General features: G+C 44.1%; 1 long non-coding RNA gene across 1 annotated transcript; it reads right to left on the reverse strand.

The window, feature by feature from the left end:
• Positions 1-6,014: 6,014 nt before the first annotated feature.
• LOC140213783 (uncharacterized) lies at positions 6,015-12,913 on the reverse strand. Its single transcript, XR_011890730.1, has 2 exons — positions 12,679-12,913; positions 6,015-8,748 (listed from the first exon to the last, which is right to left on the reverse strand). It is a non-coding gene; the product is annotated as an uncharacterized lncRNA (long non-coding RNA).
• Positions 12,914-14,857: the final 1,944 nt, after the last annotated feature.

Here is a 14,857-nt window from a genome sequence, read left to right on the forward strand (position 1 = left end):
TTGTCACAGCTAACTTTAGCACTAGTTTAGAAATATGCGAATGCCACGTAGCTGAATAGAACCAAGGTAATGTTGTTTGCCGTCGCTTGGTGATACTCAAACTATATTTTCATTCCACCTAACTGGATAATTATTCTAAATAATTATTTTATTTCTGAAATATTATAAATAAATGACAAGCGTCAATGAAAAAATTTTAGAGTGACATGAAAACTTCCTGATACAGATTTCTGTTGCTCAACACGTGCTACAATAAAGAGTTTTGCCGAGCGTGAAAGTAGCCCGCAAATACACCCAAATTCCCGTGCGACTGGCTGCTCGAGGCACTTTGCGCATTTTCGCGGGCTTCTTTCCCGCTCGGAAAAACACTTTTATGTAGCGCGTATTGAGCAACAGAAAGCTTTATCGGGAGTTTTTCATTTCGCTCTACACTTTTCTCATTCACATGTTAAGTACGTAAAACACTCTGCACACACACATACACACATACACACCCACGCACATGACTACAGGATAAAGGTTTGTGCATGGTTGCGGCAAGGTTTTATTTTTAAAGTTGGTGCATTTCTTGAAAAACAATTTTCTCTCTTTCACGCGCATTCTTTCTTATACAGAGTGTTTCAGCTAACTTTAGCCAGAGATTAAAAATATGCGGATGCACTCTAAGACGACGCGACCAAATGCATGTTGCTCACTTTTGTGTGTGTCACGCTATTTTTGTTTTTTCCCTAATTAGATTATTAGTCCAGGTTAATTAACCGACATCTGAAGCAACAAAGTTAGGCAAAAAATTTGCAAAACATCCGATTAGGCAATCTCTAACTTTCTATCTATTAAGTATTGGTGTTTTTCAGCTTACTTCGAAAGCCCGCGAAATACAAAAAATAGCATGTGACGTAACCGCTTGCGCACCGTGATTGGAGCGCTCGCAACTGTCCGCGTACAAACGAACATGGCATCTAGCAGGGCGTGCTGCCGCTTAAAAGGCGACAGGGCAGTGACGAAGGCGTCGGCTGTGCGATTTACGCCAGCGATCTGCTTTCTTCGCGGCGGTTCATGATAGCGATAAGCAGACGCAGCGGCAGTACACCTGGCTAAATTCAATGTCTGTTTGTGCGCGGAAAGCTTGGGCGCAGTGCAATCACGACTCGCAAGCGGACATGTTACGTGGTGTTCTTTTTATTTCGCGGGCATCCGCAGTAAGCTGAAAAACACGAATACTTAACAGATAGAAAGACAGAAACTGCTTATTCGGACGTTTTGTAAACCGTTCCGCAAATTTCTGATTGAATTTTTTTTTCCTAGCATTGATGGTTCAGAAGTTGGTTAATGAACCAAATACAAAAATAGCGCGACACACTACATCAAAAGTGAGCAACATGCATTTGATCGCGTCGTCTTAGAGTGTGTCGGCATATTTTAAACCTCTGGCTAAAGTTAGCTGAAACACCCTGTATATATATATATATATATATATATATATATATATAGGGGTTTTCTTCAAGGTTCAGCACGCAGGACCCGACGTAGCATACGCAGGAAAGAGACGACGAACTTTTTGGAAGACTTCTTTTACTTAACGTTTTCGGCTGGTGGACCAGCCACCGTCGAAGGCTGGTCCACCAGACGAAGGCTGGTCCACCAGCCGAAAACGTTAAGTAAAAGAAGTCTTCCAAAAAGTTCGTCGTCTCTTTCCTGCGTATATATATATATATATATATATATATATATATATATATATATATATATATATATATATATGTATGTGTGTGTGTGTGTGTGTGTGTGTGTGTGTGTATATGCAGTTTGAGAAGACAAGCGTCCCTACAAGCAATTCCTATCGGCGTCCATTGTAAGTGGCCTGGCTCTGTGTTAGCAAACGGCATTGACTCCATGTTAAGTATGGGCACGATGGCGGAGAAAGTTAAGAAATTCAACACTTTAGTTTCACACGCCATAACCACGTTTTGAGTATGAGCCATGTCGTAGTAACGGACTCCGGATTTATTTTGACCATCTCGGTTTCTTTAACCTGTACGGAACGACGGTACACGGGCGTTTTTAGAATTTCTCCCCCATCGAAATGCAGCCGCCGTGGCCGGCATTGGATGCCGCGCACTCGGCTTAGTAGTGCAACACCTCAGCCACTATGCCACCACGGCGGGTGCGGCAGAGATAGTAGTGAACATCGTTTTTAATGAATGCGTTTCACTTAGATGTTACTCCTTAGCGCACAATAGAACGAAACGAAAAATTTGGCCGATATCTACGAAATGGTGCTCATATTTTGCATAGAGGCCAAAGTATTTTCTGTGACAGACGTGATGCTAGCCAATGTCCTGGGAAATAATTGTGCGAATTGTGAATAAAAACTCCGTTGTCTCCACCGGCATCTCTATTGTGAAACTTCTTACTGGTATCAACCGTTTGACAAGAACGTAATGATGTACACAATATTTGCAGTGAAATACAATGGCTGACTGCGCTTGTCTTATGAAAATAAAGTGAACAGTAAAAACACTACATAATGCCATCTCTTGGTTTCTGAAAGGCACAATGAGCACTTAACGCAGAAACCAATACAAGAGTACCACGTAGGCATAACAGCTAAGCATAAACATACTAAAGGGTGAGTAAAATGAGACATTCAATGCAATGCTTGCAAAGGAACACTTCTCACAGCGTAGTTGCATTCTGTCCGGTAAAATAAAACACATATGGCACATTATGAGACTTAATTCTCATTAACAAAAACAAAAGCGGAATTCCCATATGGAAACATCAAAGCGCTATTTGACTAGCCTTGTATTCAGCAAAAGAAGGAAGAATGAAACAACGTAGTGAAAGAGCAATATATCCATAAGAAAAACAATCCGACAACCTCAAATACGTTAGCACAACGATAAATTTTGTAAAAGAAGCAGGCAACCCTCTGCAGCAAAATGGTGCCAAATTAACGTCTCCATAAAGGAGAAAAATTCGGAACTCAGCCGCTGCATAAAAAATAGTTTTAACATATTGTTCTCACTCTTGAAAACGGAGGCTGTTATAACAAGGAAGTCATTTTCCTCGAATAAGTAAGCATGCAGGATAAGTACAAAACTGGCATGCTTTGTAAATTATTCGAGTAGAATAACTATACAATATTTGCATTCGAGTGAGATTACAGCCAATTCGTGTCTTCTTTGAGCCTTAGCATGGCATTCTGACAAAAAAGAGATTTGCGAAAGCCAGTCATTTCCGAAGGGAACAGCTGATTATGTTCGATGTACTTGGAAAGGCGTAGGTGGATTACGTGCTCCAAGATCTTCCCTATGCATGAAGTGAGAGAAACTGGACGGAAATTATCAATGTGAATTGGCTTATTTGGCTTTGGAATGAAGATCACCTTGGATGCTTTCCATTTGGGGTATCTCCCCCTCTTCGAGACAGTGGTTGCAATACTCGGCGAGTTTGCGTATGGATTGTTCATCGAGGTTGCGAAGCGTTTTATTGGTCACAGAGTCTGGGCCTGGTGCCGTGGTGGTTCGCACTTGGTTGAGGGTATGTCGAACCTCCGCTTCTGTGATGGGATTGCAAAGCTCCTCATTGGTTTCACCAGCATAGTCGTGCATGGGTATTTGCGTAGGAGGGGGCATATGTTTGGAGGCCACGTTGCTGAACATGGTCGGTAGGTCCGCTGCATGTTCATGCAGCAGTTTATTGATCTGGTGGTTATTCTGCGTCCTAGACGTGGTGGGGTCGAGCAGGTGCCGGAGCAATTGCCAGGTTTTTTTAGTGCTGTGATTACCATGCGCTCCTTCGCAAACCTGAGCCCATTGCTGTGCCGCCAATTTAATAGCGTATTGTTGGATCTGAGAGTCTAATTTGGCGATTCTGATGCGGAGTTTGTGATTGTAACGTGCTGTTAGCTATTTCCTAAGTAAAGCTTGCTTCGCTCCCCACATGTGTAGGAGCTTGGAACCAATTGTGGCCAAGGGTTTGTCTAGCGGGAGAGTGGTGGTATGGGTCTGTACGTCTGCCTGCGAGGCATCCGCCCATTGCTCAATGTCGGTAATGGTTTCTTCATTAGTGTTGCCGCGAGATTTTCTGAATTCCGTCCAATTGGTAAGCCTTAGTGGTTTCGTGGCTAGCGGTGTGTGCTTAATATATACACGGAGTTCGAGTATGTAATGGTTGCTTCCTAAGTGGCTTTGAGGTTTTTTCACGTCGCCAGAGTGATGCGGTGAGTTAGTGTGAGGTCGGGGGATGTATCCCTACTGACGCTATTTCCTAGCCGGGCAGGAAGAGTAAAGTCATTGCAGATGGTGAAACCTTGATTTTGTATGTGCTGCCATAGAGCTCTTCTCTTAGGAGCGGATGCGGAGTGGTCCCACATTTGATGGGGGGGCATTGAAGTCACCCGTTACGACTAGCCGCGGTTTATTGGCGTTAGCTTTGGCCTGAGCAAGCATGAGCTCAAAGCGGTGTTGTCGAGCATTGGGAGTGCTATAAACATTCAACACGTATAGGGTGGATTGCTTGTGAAGTAGAATTTTGATGAAATCGTAGGGGATTTCAGTACTGCTCAATGTGTCTCATTTAACAGAAAGATGTCTTCTTGCAAGTATGACAGTGTTGGGCTTGTCTATGCGAGGGTCTAGAAACGTGTTGTATCCAGGTAACGTGACTTTCCCGTGTGTGTCCTGCAAGGTTAAGTGTCAGGGAGCTCGTTAAGACTCTGTAGAAATAGCGTTATACATGCGCGCTTGTTGCGGAACCTCCTGCAGTTTCACTGCCAGATGTCTAAAGCTTCTTACAAACCATTGGACATGTCTATTCCCATTCTGAAACTGTTAGAATTGTCTCCTGCTTCCTTACTTCCCTTGCCTGTTTACAGGGTTATTATAAACCATTGCTAAGTAGCCTATGGGCTACTTAGCAAAGATGAATGGGCTTTCCCGTCGCACTTGTTTAGCCCATTGAGGATCACATTTTGGAGAAAGATATCTCCACAATTTAAGAGATATACATATTTTAGTGGTGTAAAAATACTCGAAACTTTCCAATAACGAATTTAATACTGTCCTATTCGACTCGGTCTTTGAGTGGTCGCTATTTGTAAATGCGAATATTATTCGAATGTTTAAAAAAACCAATGACACATAAAATTAGACCCAAAGTACGGTAAATTTTTACCTCCAAGAACATAGTCAAGACACAAAACGTGAGAACTTGTACAAATGGCAGACCAGGCTACGTTACTTAAGTAGCTGTACTTTAGAAGCTGTACAGCAATCATTCATGCTTACTGAAGACTCCTGTGCATGTGAAGAAACTTTTTGTTGCTCCATTTGTGCTTTTATAGGGAGAGGCTCCTCAAAAAAAATTGCTTTAATATTTGTACTAGAGGTTTGAAAATCCACCCACTTATAGAGCATTTCATTTATACTTCAAGTATGCCATTGGTTTCTGTGTACCTGCTATAGTTCCTGACTTAAGTCCTACAAAATGGCATAATACCCGTACAAAAAATTATTGAGAAGGCATTGAATTATTATTGGTCAATGCTGACTTTTTCATTGAGGAATTGTGGAAATTTTGCTGGAGAATTGTTGGGCTAACTGTTCAGTGATCTTGAATATTGGCCACTGAAATTTAATTGAAACACCATTGGGTGTCTCAATGTTGAATAATTGCTAAGTTACCATTGAAATTCCGTTGCGCTTGGACAGCTCGTTGTGTTCATTTTGTTGAATGGTTGTTGGATTACCATTGATGCTGCATTGAACTGACGTTGTGGTAGTTCCGTTGACCTGTTGTTGAGTTATTGTTGTCACAGCACTGAAAAGTACATTGTGGCCCAGTTGAGATGGCATTGAAATTTCAGAAGTGGCCATTGAAATATGATTGACATTTCGTTGGGCTAGTGGATCTTTATTCATATATTGAAATTGCTTTGCTATTCACACTCGCATGCCCCAGTGCCTGCTCATAACTTTCACAAACACAAAGAAAAGCAAAGGAGAGACTGATCAACTTGAAGTACGTTTATTTACACTAAAGATGCGTGCCCATGAAACATTATTACAGTACATAAGGCACCACTACATCGAACCTGGAGACATAGGCTAGTACCTACAGCACTCTTAACAGTGTAAATACATCTGAAAAAACCTATACATATGAATTAAATCAAAACGACCATTGTGGTCTTTACTTGCGACTTAAGTTTATGACTAGAAGGCAAAGCGACTCAAAAGGCAGGGCTTAAGCATACCCTTTTAACCAACTTTGAACACATGAACACTTGAAGCTGCTTGCGTGTGGATACAGACAAGACATCTGAATACGTTATATTAAAATGTTTTGCACACTAACCCATCACAGGAAAAGTTACGGCTGACTGTGAGAAGGCAAAATAACAGAATTGAAACAAATGACTTCACATAAATATATACAAGCTTTAGCACACGTCTTTAACCGCGATTAAAATTTAATGAAGTACCAAAGTAGACTTGTCTGAGCTTTTTGTCTTCGAGATGTTATATTTTCAGGTTGCCCAATTATTTTATAAAATAACATCATTCAACTTCGCTATTAATTGAGACATCATTTAGAAAGTTGTCGGGCATGGTGAACACCTGAATCATGTTTCTGACGAGCCAAGTTTGCAACAGTACACCATTAGTATGTTAAATTGAGGTACAGAAGAGTTTGTTGGTGGTATTTCCTCAAATTAGCGAGCTCATTTTCAGTTAATTTTTCTGGACTTGCACAAAGCTAATTAGAGCACTTTTTGGGGCCTTTTTCACTATACCCAGCAACTAAGTGGTACCTCAGTCAATAAAGAGATAAGGCAAGGCTAATACCTTGAACGATAAGAGAAAAATAATTAGCACAGAAAATTGGTAGTAACACACGGCTAACACAATTCCAAAGAGCCAAATAGATGGTCACCTGCACTTGCAGTATCAAGTACCCCAGAAATAGTCATAAAGGATGGGAAAAGGTTTCAATGACTGGACAGCCAGATTGGTGAGACAGTGAAAAACGCAAATAAATGCGTATACGAAAAACCAATGACCTCAATTGCGCTGGTAAAATGTTATTAAAATGCTACCAAAATTTTATTGCATAAGATACATAAACGTTGCATAAAAATTGGGACAAAGCAGTAAGAAAGACGGAGGGAGAGACAGCACCCGTGTTGAAAAAAAATTACAAGTGATATACATGAATATTTAAGCTCAAGACAATTGTTTCTTCAATATATATACAAAAAGAACCCATGCACTGACGGCATAAAAGGTTCCTGCGCCTGGAGGATGCAGCACAGTACAAAGCAGCGTCATGAGAACCGAAAACTAGAGCTTAGTATGTTTAAAAAGTACGAATACTTGCATACCTACAGGCACGTGACATGTCATGCCTTGAATGGATGAAATTCATAAATCTTACACAAATGAAGTTAATATCACTCTTATTGGCTTCCTCAGGGGACTCCTTGAAGTTGAACTAGAAAAATGTACATCAGTGTTAAAAACAGAGAAGATAAGACCCTATAGCGGTCTTCCTGAAATAAACAGTGCAAATATTTCATGTATCAATTCTATGGACACTTCGCCAATTCGGTGTACATCTATATTTGACAACCACACAAACAGAAACGAGAAGGATGAATTAAGGTAGGAACACACATGAACGCTGACTCAACTAGAAGTTTATTCATGAAGACATAGATTTTAAACACATTGGCCAACTTCACAAAGAAAAAGCCATGGATGTGCAGCAGAAACAGCCCGGCACAACAAAAAAGGATCGAAAGAGATGTCCTGTAGAACATGTGCGTCAAAAACAACAAAACACATGAAAACTGAAAGGTTTGTCCTGTAAGTGATATTAACGAGAATTACTGCAGAAACTCTTTCCCACTAAGGGTCACAGAAATCTTCCTTATGAATTTTTCTTCGTGATCAATAAATAATTCTTCCATAAGTCCTCTTGTGTTCTGGTCTTTGTGATGAAATAACCGTTCTTTCTGCTCTATACCTCAACACCAGAGGAGTTACAGCAGCAATGTTTATTGATTACAAACGAAACAAATACATAAGCAAGTTATCTGTTGCCCTTAGTGGGAAAGACTTGCAGTTCTCAAGAGTATTCCTCGTTGGGTAGTATCACTCATCGGACAAATATGTCGCTTTTTCGAAAGATTTGTCCGATAGTTCTCGTTTTTCACGCGCGTTTATTCTACGTGACATGGCTCTTTCATATATTTTTTCTTGTCGCTCGTGACTGTTTCTGCCACGCATGTACGGCTCTTTACCTTTGTCAAGTTGACCAGCGTCTTTATTACATCTGTCTTCAAAAATAAACTTAGTTGAACTTACGCTCGTGTGTCCTCCTACCTATTTCGTCGTCCGTCTCTGTTCGCGCTGCTGTTTCCAGTACGCACGTATCACTTGGTTAGGCTGGTAAATATTCTAGCAAGCAAAAGGAAATACCTCCCCTCAAAAGCTAGCCCGTCCTTTGCTACTAAAAGCCAGAGAAAACCGAAAGTAAGCCTTCACAATGTCCATGCGCGGCAGCTAGTACACCACAGAGCAGCAGAAAAAAATAGTTAAAAATCCCACTTGATGGAGAGTGGCAACAGAGATGCGAGTTTGCTAGTGAATCGGCCACATATCAACGGGTGTCTCTTGCATGACGCCAAGCTGCTCTTGACGTAGAACACTTTAGCATCTGGGCATTTGCTGCATGCGTAACCTGCGAAAAGGGAATGCGGACAGAAAATGAGATTGCGCGGATTCAGAATGTGCCACACACTGCACATAACTACGCACAAAATAGAAGTACACACTATACTGGCAAGTAAAAATTTGCGACTCTTTACGAGTGCTGTCTAGAAAAGGAAGAAATAGGTTGCTACGGTAAATGTTAGCTAAGACACGCACAGCGATGTTTCACAGCGGGGAGAAATATTCCCCGCTCTCTCGCAGAACCAAAGACCACGCGACAGTGCATAGCCGATACCAAGCAGATATCGAATCTTTGGGTAGAAGTCCAGCAGCAGGAATGACCTAAAGATACGCCGAGAGCGATGCGAGTGTGAGCGTGCCTATAGACGACCGCACGCCAAGTTTCATCCTAGACGCCAGCGCTCGTTTCTCCCCTGGCGGAACGATTTCATCTCCAACGGGTGTAGGTTTCCGCCGCCGCTTCCCTCGGTCGCGCCCGCGTTCAGTTCGCGACGGCGCCTCTTCGGATGACCGGAAATTATTATTGTGTTGTTAACTGTCACGACAGCAATGTAAACACGAAAGGGTTGATGCCACCAGTGAAATTCTGCCGATTCACAAGAAAATGGTACGAAATAAGCAGACGACACAGATGGATTACTGCGGTGCGCCGAGCGAAATAAACAACTGACAAACGAAGCGAGCTCGTTCATTGATCACTCCTGAGTGTACGACGGTTTTTATATGTAACCCATATGAATTTATTAATTACTCAGTACATAATCCTATCATTCATATAAAAACTTTAAGTTGTTCGACGAGCGCTTGTCCTGTCGTCTTTCTCGTGTTTCGTTTATGTGTGCGCTGCCCAAGAATGGAAACCACTTCTGTTGTATGCGCTAGCAGTGGCCGAAGTTCACGCGTGCCGAGAAAGTGAATATGTGCACGATGCACTGAGCATGACCAGAGTTCCTTCCCGCTTCACCACTGCACCGATCGATCGAGTTGCTGGACGACACACGCCCGCGTCTTGGTCGCGCCGGCATTGCTGAAGCAGGAATGATTACTAATACTTTCAACTTCCGTCTCTTGAGCACTGTTAAAAAATGGCCGAGCTGTCTACACCGCTGCTTCTATTCCATAATGTAGGGGACGCACTAGTTAAAGTTGTGTTCGCATGTCATACTTGTGCTATGCAGCGACATATTTTTGAGAGCAGCATTCCGGGCAAGTTGGTAATCCATTACTTAAATGATATTGCGCGACAAAAAACGACACGGACGTGAGACGACACACCAAGCGCTTGGTGTGTCGACGACATGCGCTTGGTGTGTCGTCTCTCACGTCCGTGTCGTTTTTTGTCGCGCAATATCATTTAAGTCATCGATATATTTTGTTTATTTCCGCACAGTGTCGATGGAAGACCGTTGTCGCCATCAGAGACAACACGGATTTGTAGCAAACATATTGTGAGAAACTGCAAAAATGACCTTAGCTCGTATGTGCCGTATGTATGTGCCGCATCGTATGTGCTGACGATTTTTCCGGCGGTACATACGATGTCGTTTCCAATCACCTGCTCAGCGTCACTTACATGGTTAAGCAGACGCTGCCCTTTCGCCGCATTGCACCCATAAAAACAATCGTCAAGCGTACCGATCTTCTTAAAGGCAAATAGAAGCGTGTACAGTCTGTTTCACACTTAGGGGAAAACTCGGAACGTATTGCATCGCGATGCGGCAAGCAATGGAGTCGTGCGGTGGCAGCAGCTCGAGCAGGCGCAGGCGCTCGAGGGGCGGAGTCGTGATCTGCGCCGTCTGCTACGGCGGCGCGCGCTGGCCGCATTGTCGGGAAGCGTGCTACTGTCAGGGGCAGTGCACGTATATTTGTTCACTGTGTGTGCTACCGTAATAAGCAGCGACAAGACGCACTAAGATGTGCGCGCAACGTGTTCAGTCTTTGTTTGACTCGAAAGGAAAACAAAGCACTCAACAATGATAACTATGGGAGTCGAACACGATGAAACAAACGGATACGATTAAATGAATGTTTTCGGTTCAGACAATGAGCTGGAAATGATTTTTCTCGACAATCATTCGCTACACCAGAGACTCTGCCCGCCGGCGGGGAATTGGACACGTCAGGCACGGAACTTCAGTATCTCGTCATGTCCCCAGCGGCAGCGATGACAGCGCTCATCCTGGAAGGAAGTGAAGTGCAGAATGACTTGATCAGGGATGTGTTCATTCGCAGCACGTCTCAGTCGCTGACGATGGTGGATCGAAGCCTATCCTCGGGCGACTGGTAGAGGGGATGGTGCGCCAGCGATACTTTCAACGAGCCCCAGACATTTTAAATGATGTTGGCGCCCGGGGATTGAGGCGGCCACTCCAAGAGAGACTGTGCGCCCTTCTAGCAGTTGTTGCACCACACGAGCAGTGTGGATAGGCGACCTATCGCGTTAGAATATATAGTCGCCTTCCAGAAACGGGCCGTTAAGAATGTATGGAATCAGTACGTCGTCTATGACTGCCCTGCAGCGATAAACTTACCTTCGAGGCATATCAGTTGGCGTCGCACAACGCATAGTAAAGAATACCGGCTCATTTCACGCCGTAACGATGAGATCGGCGCCCTGCAACTGATAGTAGAACGTTTAGCAACAATGCGGCCAGCGCGCGCCGCCGTTGCAGACGACGCCGTTCAAGATCCCGCCCCTTGAGCACCTGCGCGAGCTGCTGCCGCCGCCTGACTCAAGCGCTCGCCGCGTCGCGATGCAATGCGCTCCGAGTTTTCCCCTAAATGTGAAACAGACTGTACACCGCCCTTCACGCGCACACACGTAGGCACACACCGCGCGCGGCGCGATACGTGCCCAAACACGCGCAGTGCAGGAGGCAATCAAGGCGGCGCGAGCGAGAGATGGGAGAGGGGTACCACCCGCTAATAGAATTTTGCTTCGCATGCGGCGCTCTCAACACCGGCGCAGCAGCGCCGCTCTCGGTGCCGTTCTTGCGGATACGAGTGAGAACATGCACCGTTTCTTTGAAGCTAGCCGCTCCGCCGTGTCTCCGATCATCCCACGCGATTTGTGTGCAGAACGTCGCGTACACACCCTCGCGCGTTTTGCGCGGTACCGTCTGCGCAGTGAGCTAGCTTCATGCACGCGTCATTCTTCACCGCGCAAACGGTGCTCGAGGCGACAACGCGCCAAGTGGTGCTCCTTTCGCTTCTGCAAGCAACGCTCATTCGGATCGGCCCAGCTCAAAGAGGCAGCAGAGAAGGGTGGCATGTTTCGGTTATCGCCAATTAAAATTGTACAGTACGCCTTCAACAGAAACGCGCCGCGCTAGATAAAGATGCTTACTGCGGTAGTTTTGGCGGTGATAGGCGATAAGGCGAGCCCGTCGGCGGCTGTGTTCCTTGCCGAAGTCGTCACCACACCTCTGTTCATTTGCGCTGTGTATCCGTGTACAGTCACCGCGCGGAAGCTGTGACTAATCGGTTGGCCGTTCTCCTCAAATCCCAAAGAGGCGAAATATATTTTGCGGTGCGCCGCATCATCAGGCGCAACCTAAACCGAGGCGCGCTTTACTACGGATTAAAAAAAAATTGATGTCCTACGTGCGAAACCAACGATCTGATTATGAGGCAGGTTGTAGTTGGGGACTCCGTATTAATTTTGACTTCCTGGAAATTTTTACCTGCATACAATGCACAATGCACGAGCGTTCTTGCATCCCGCTCCTTAGGCATGCGGCCGCCGCAGGGATCGTATCCACGACCTCCAGCCCCAAATTGCCACGGCGGCCGCCATAGTTACGAAATGCCTATCGCGCGCTTTCGCTCCGGGGCATACGGTTTGCTTGAAGAAAGTGAATGGTGTGCTTAACATCTCACGCTTGTCAATGTCAAAATAGAAAAAAGGCTACGTGCCCAAGAAAACGAGATTACTTACCTATCTACAGAAGTTCGGCTGCGACTGTTTCGGGGTGCCTTCTTTCCAACAGGCATCATGACCTCTGCCGCGCAACTCATCAAAACAGCCAGGCTCGCACATCAGTCGAAGACTAGTAGCTGAGTCAGCCAACGACTTCAACGGATAAACGTCCCACTTATCGTCGTTAAAGCATTTCACTAAAATGTGCGTCATGATGACCGAAAAGAAATACTTTCATCAAAAAGCACGAGGCGTGAACCACCACGCAACGGCAACCAACTAACTGAGTCCGAAAGCCGTTCACAACTTCACCAGGGGTAGCACACTCTCAAGTTCAACAAATGGCCACAGAGGGCGAAAAAATCGACCGCGCGCCGCTGCTAACAAAACCAGCGTAGTAGAATCACTTCGGGATGCTTTCGTTAGTTCCAACATTTCCCAGTAGAGGCGTCGTAGTAAGCGCAAATTTATCTTCAAACTTTCTCTTACAATTACCGAAGCATTTTCTTTTACATAAAAACAGGGCAAAATTATCATTGCTAATTAGATATTGTACTCTTTGTTAGTAAGTTTATTGTTTCTTCGCCATTATAAGCGCAAATAGCGTTCAGCATCATCGATCTTTCACGTGACCTGTGGCCTGGATTTAAAATTTTTACCGGTATTTTCGAGTGTGCGGCGGCACGGATTCATTCGTTCGTACACTCAAGACTGGTTGCTTCTTTGTTTCTAAAACTAGTTTCTTGCGCTTCGATGTCTCGCGTTATTTAACTTGGGGTGAAGTTACGTGTTTGCAAGCGGAAATGTAAGCCCGGCAGTTGGGTTTCGGTCGTGAACCATTCGGAACAGGTCTGCATCGAAACGGGAGCAGGATTTTGCTGCGGCTGACAACGGCAATAACGGTGAGTCGTTTAACACCGCTGCTTGAATCGTTATATAATATCCGTCTCATTACCTTCCAGGCGGGCACAAGTTAACGAACTAGATCCTGCATTACATATGGGCAGTGAGGATCTCAGTTGCTGTTTCCTAAATAAACCTTTACTTGCGAGGCTGTCGTTCGGTTTACACACACAACCAGGAAAGAAAGAGCGATATCGGAACGCGCGTCTCCTTTTTCATGTTATTGTAGCCGTGGTTGTAGGTGACTGAGTAGCCTTATCAATATACATATTAAACTTTTTTTTCGAGTCCGCCGGCAACGTCTTTCGTCCACAAAACCGAATAATCCTTTGGTAAAATGAAGTGAAAGTACAGAATTTAATGTATTAAACAGTTGCAAGCATGATAATTCACCCATATTTCGTACTTGTTGGTTCCAAATGTTCTTGCTGTTCAGATTGGTTTACCGTAGGGCATTTATTTTTGCAGTAGTGAAGCGGTGCATCACATTCGTGCAGAAAAATAATGCATCAGTTCTAATAGCTTCATGACTTTCATGCATTTGCTTGTGGAACTAGCAGTGTTGACATGCATTGTAGTTAGGCAGACATCAATTTTATGGACAATAGCAATATTTATTTAACATGCTGCTTAAGCACCCTAGAACAGACGTGTACATTTGCATGTGTTCTGTAGTCACAAATCATTACAACATATATGTCACACCTTTTTGCATTTCATATTGCAAAACTTTGCTTTTTCAATTTCTGATTCAGTCAAAATTTCTGTTCCAGACATGCAGTAATGAGGACGGCACCAGTATAAAGCAACACACTCCACGCACTAAACTGAAGCTGCTGCATTGTAGTAGTAGCCAATGTCCACACAAGGTCATTGTGTGGACATTGGCTACTACTACAAGGTAAACAACACATGGTTCAGAAATAAATATGTTTGATATATGCTGTATTGGCTTGCTGTTTGCAGCAGATATGAATGTTTGTTCATATTTATGGTTTAGTATAATTGGTTCGAACATACAAAACACACATAAATTTGGCTAATCTGTGCTCTATCTCATGTGTCACCGTTTTGCCCCAACAGAGTCTATGCCAAGCACATCTTGGTCATCACAGGAGCTCCTATCTGCGCCAACAGGAAGGGGCTGGAGCCGAATTTGCAAGGCTTTTACACCAAGAACAAAGAAGCACATGCAGAAGGACATGAATGAGATATCAAGTCTGCAGAAGACTGTGTTAAGACTGAAAAGAGCTTCAGCCACCATTCCACCAGCACGGACATTTGGCTGAGTCAT

Source organism: Dermacentor andersoni, chromosome 10, assembly GCF_023375885.2.
Source record: "Dermacentor andersoni chromosome 10, qqDerAnde1_hic_scaffold, whole genome shotgun sequence".
Taxonomy (NCBI): domain Eukaryota; kingdom Metazoa; phylum Arthropoda; class Arachnida; order Ixodida; family Ixodidae; genus Dermacentor; species Dermacentor andersoni.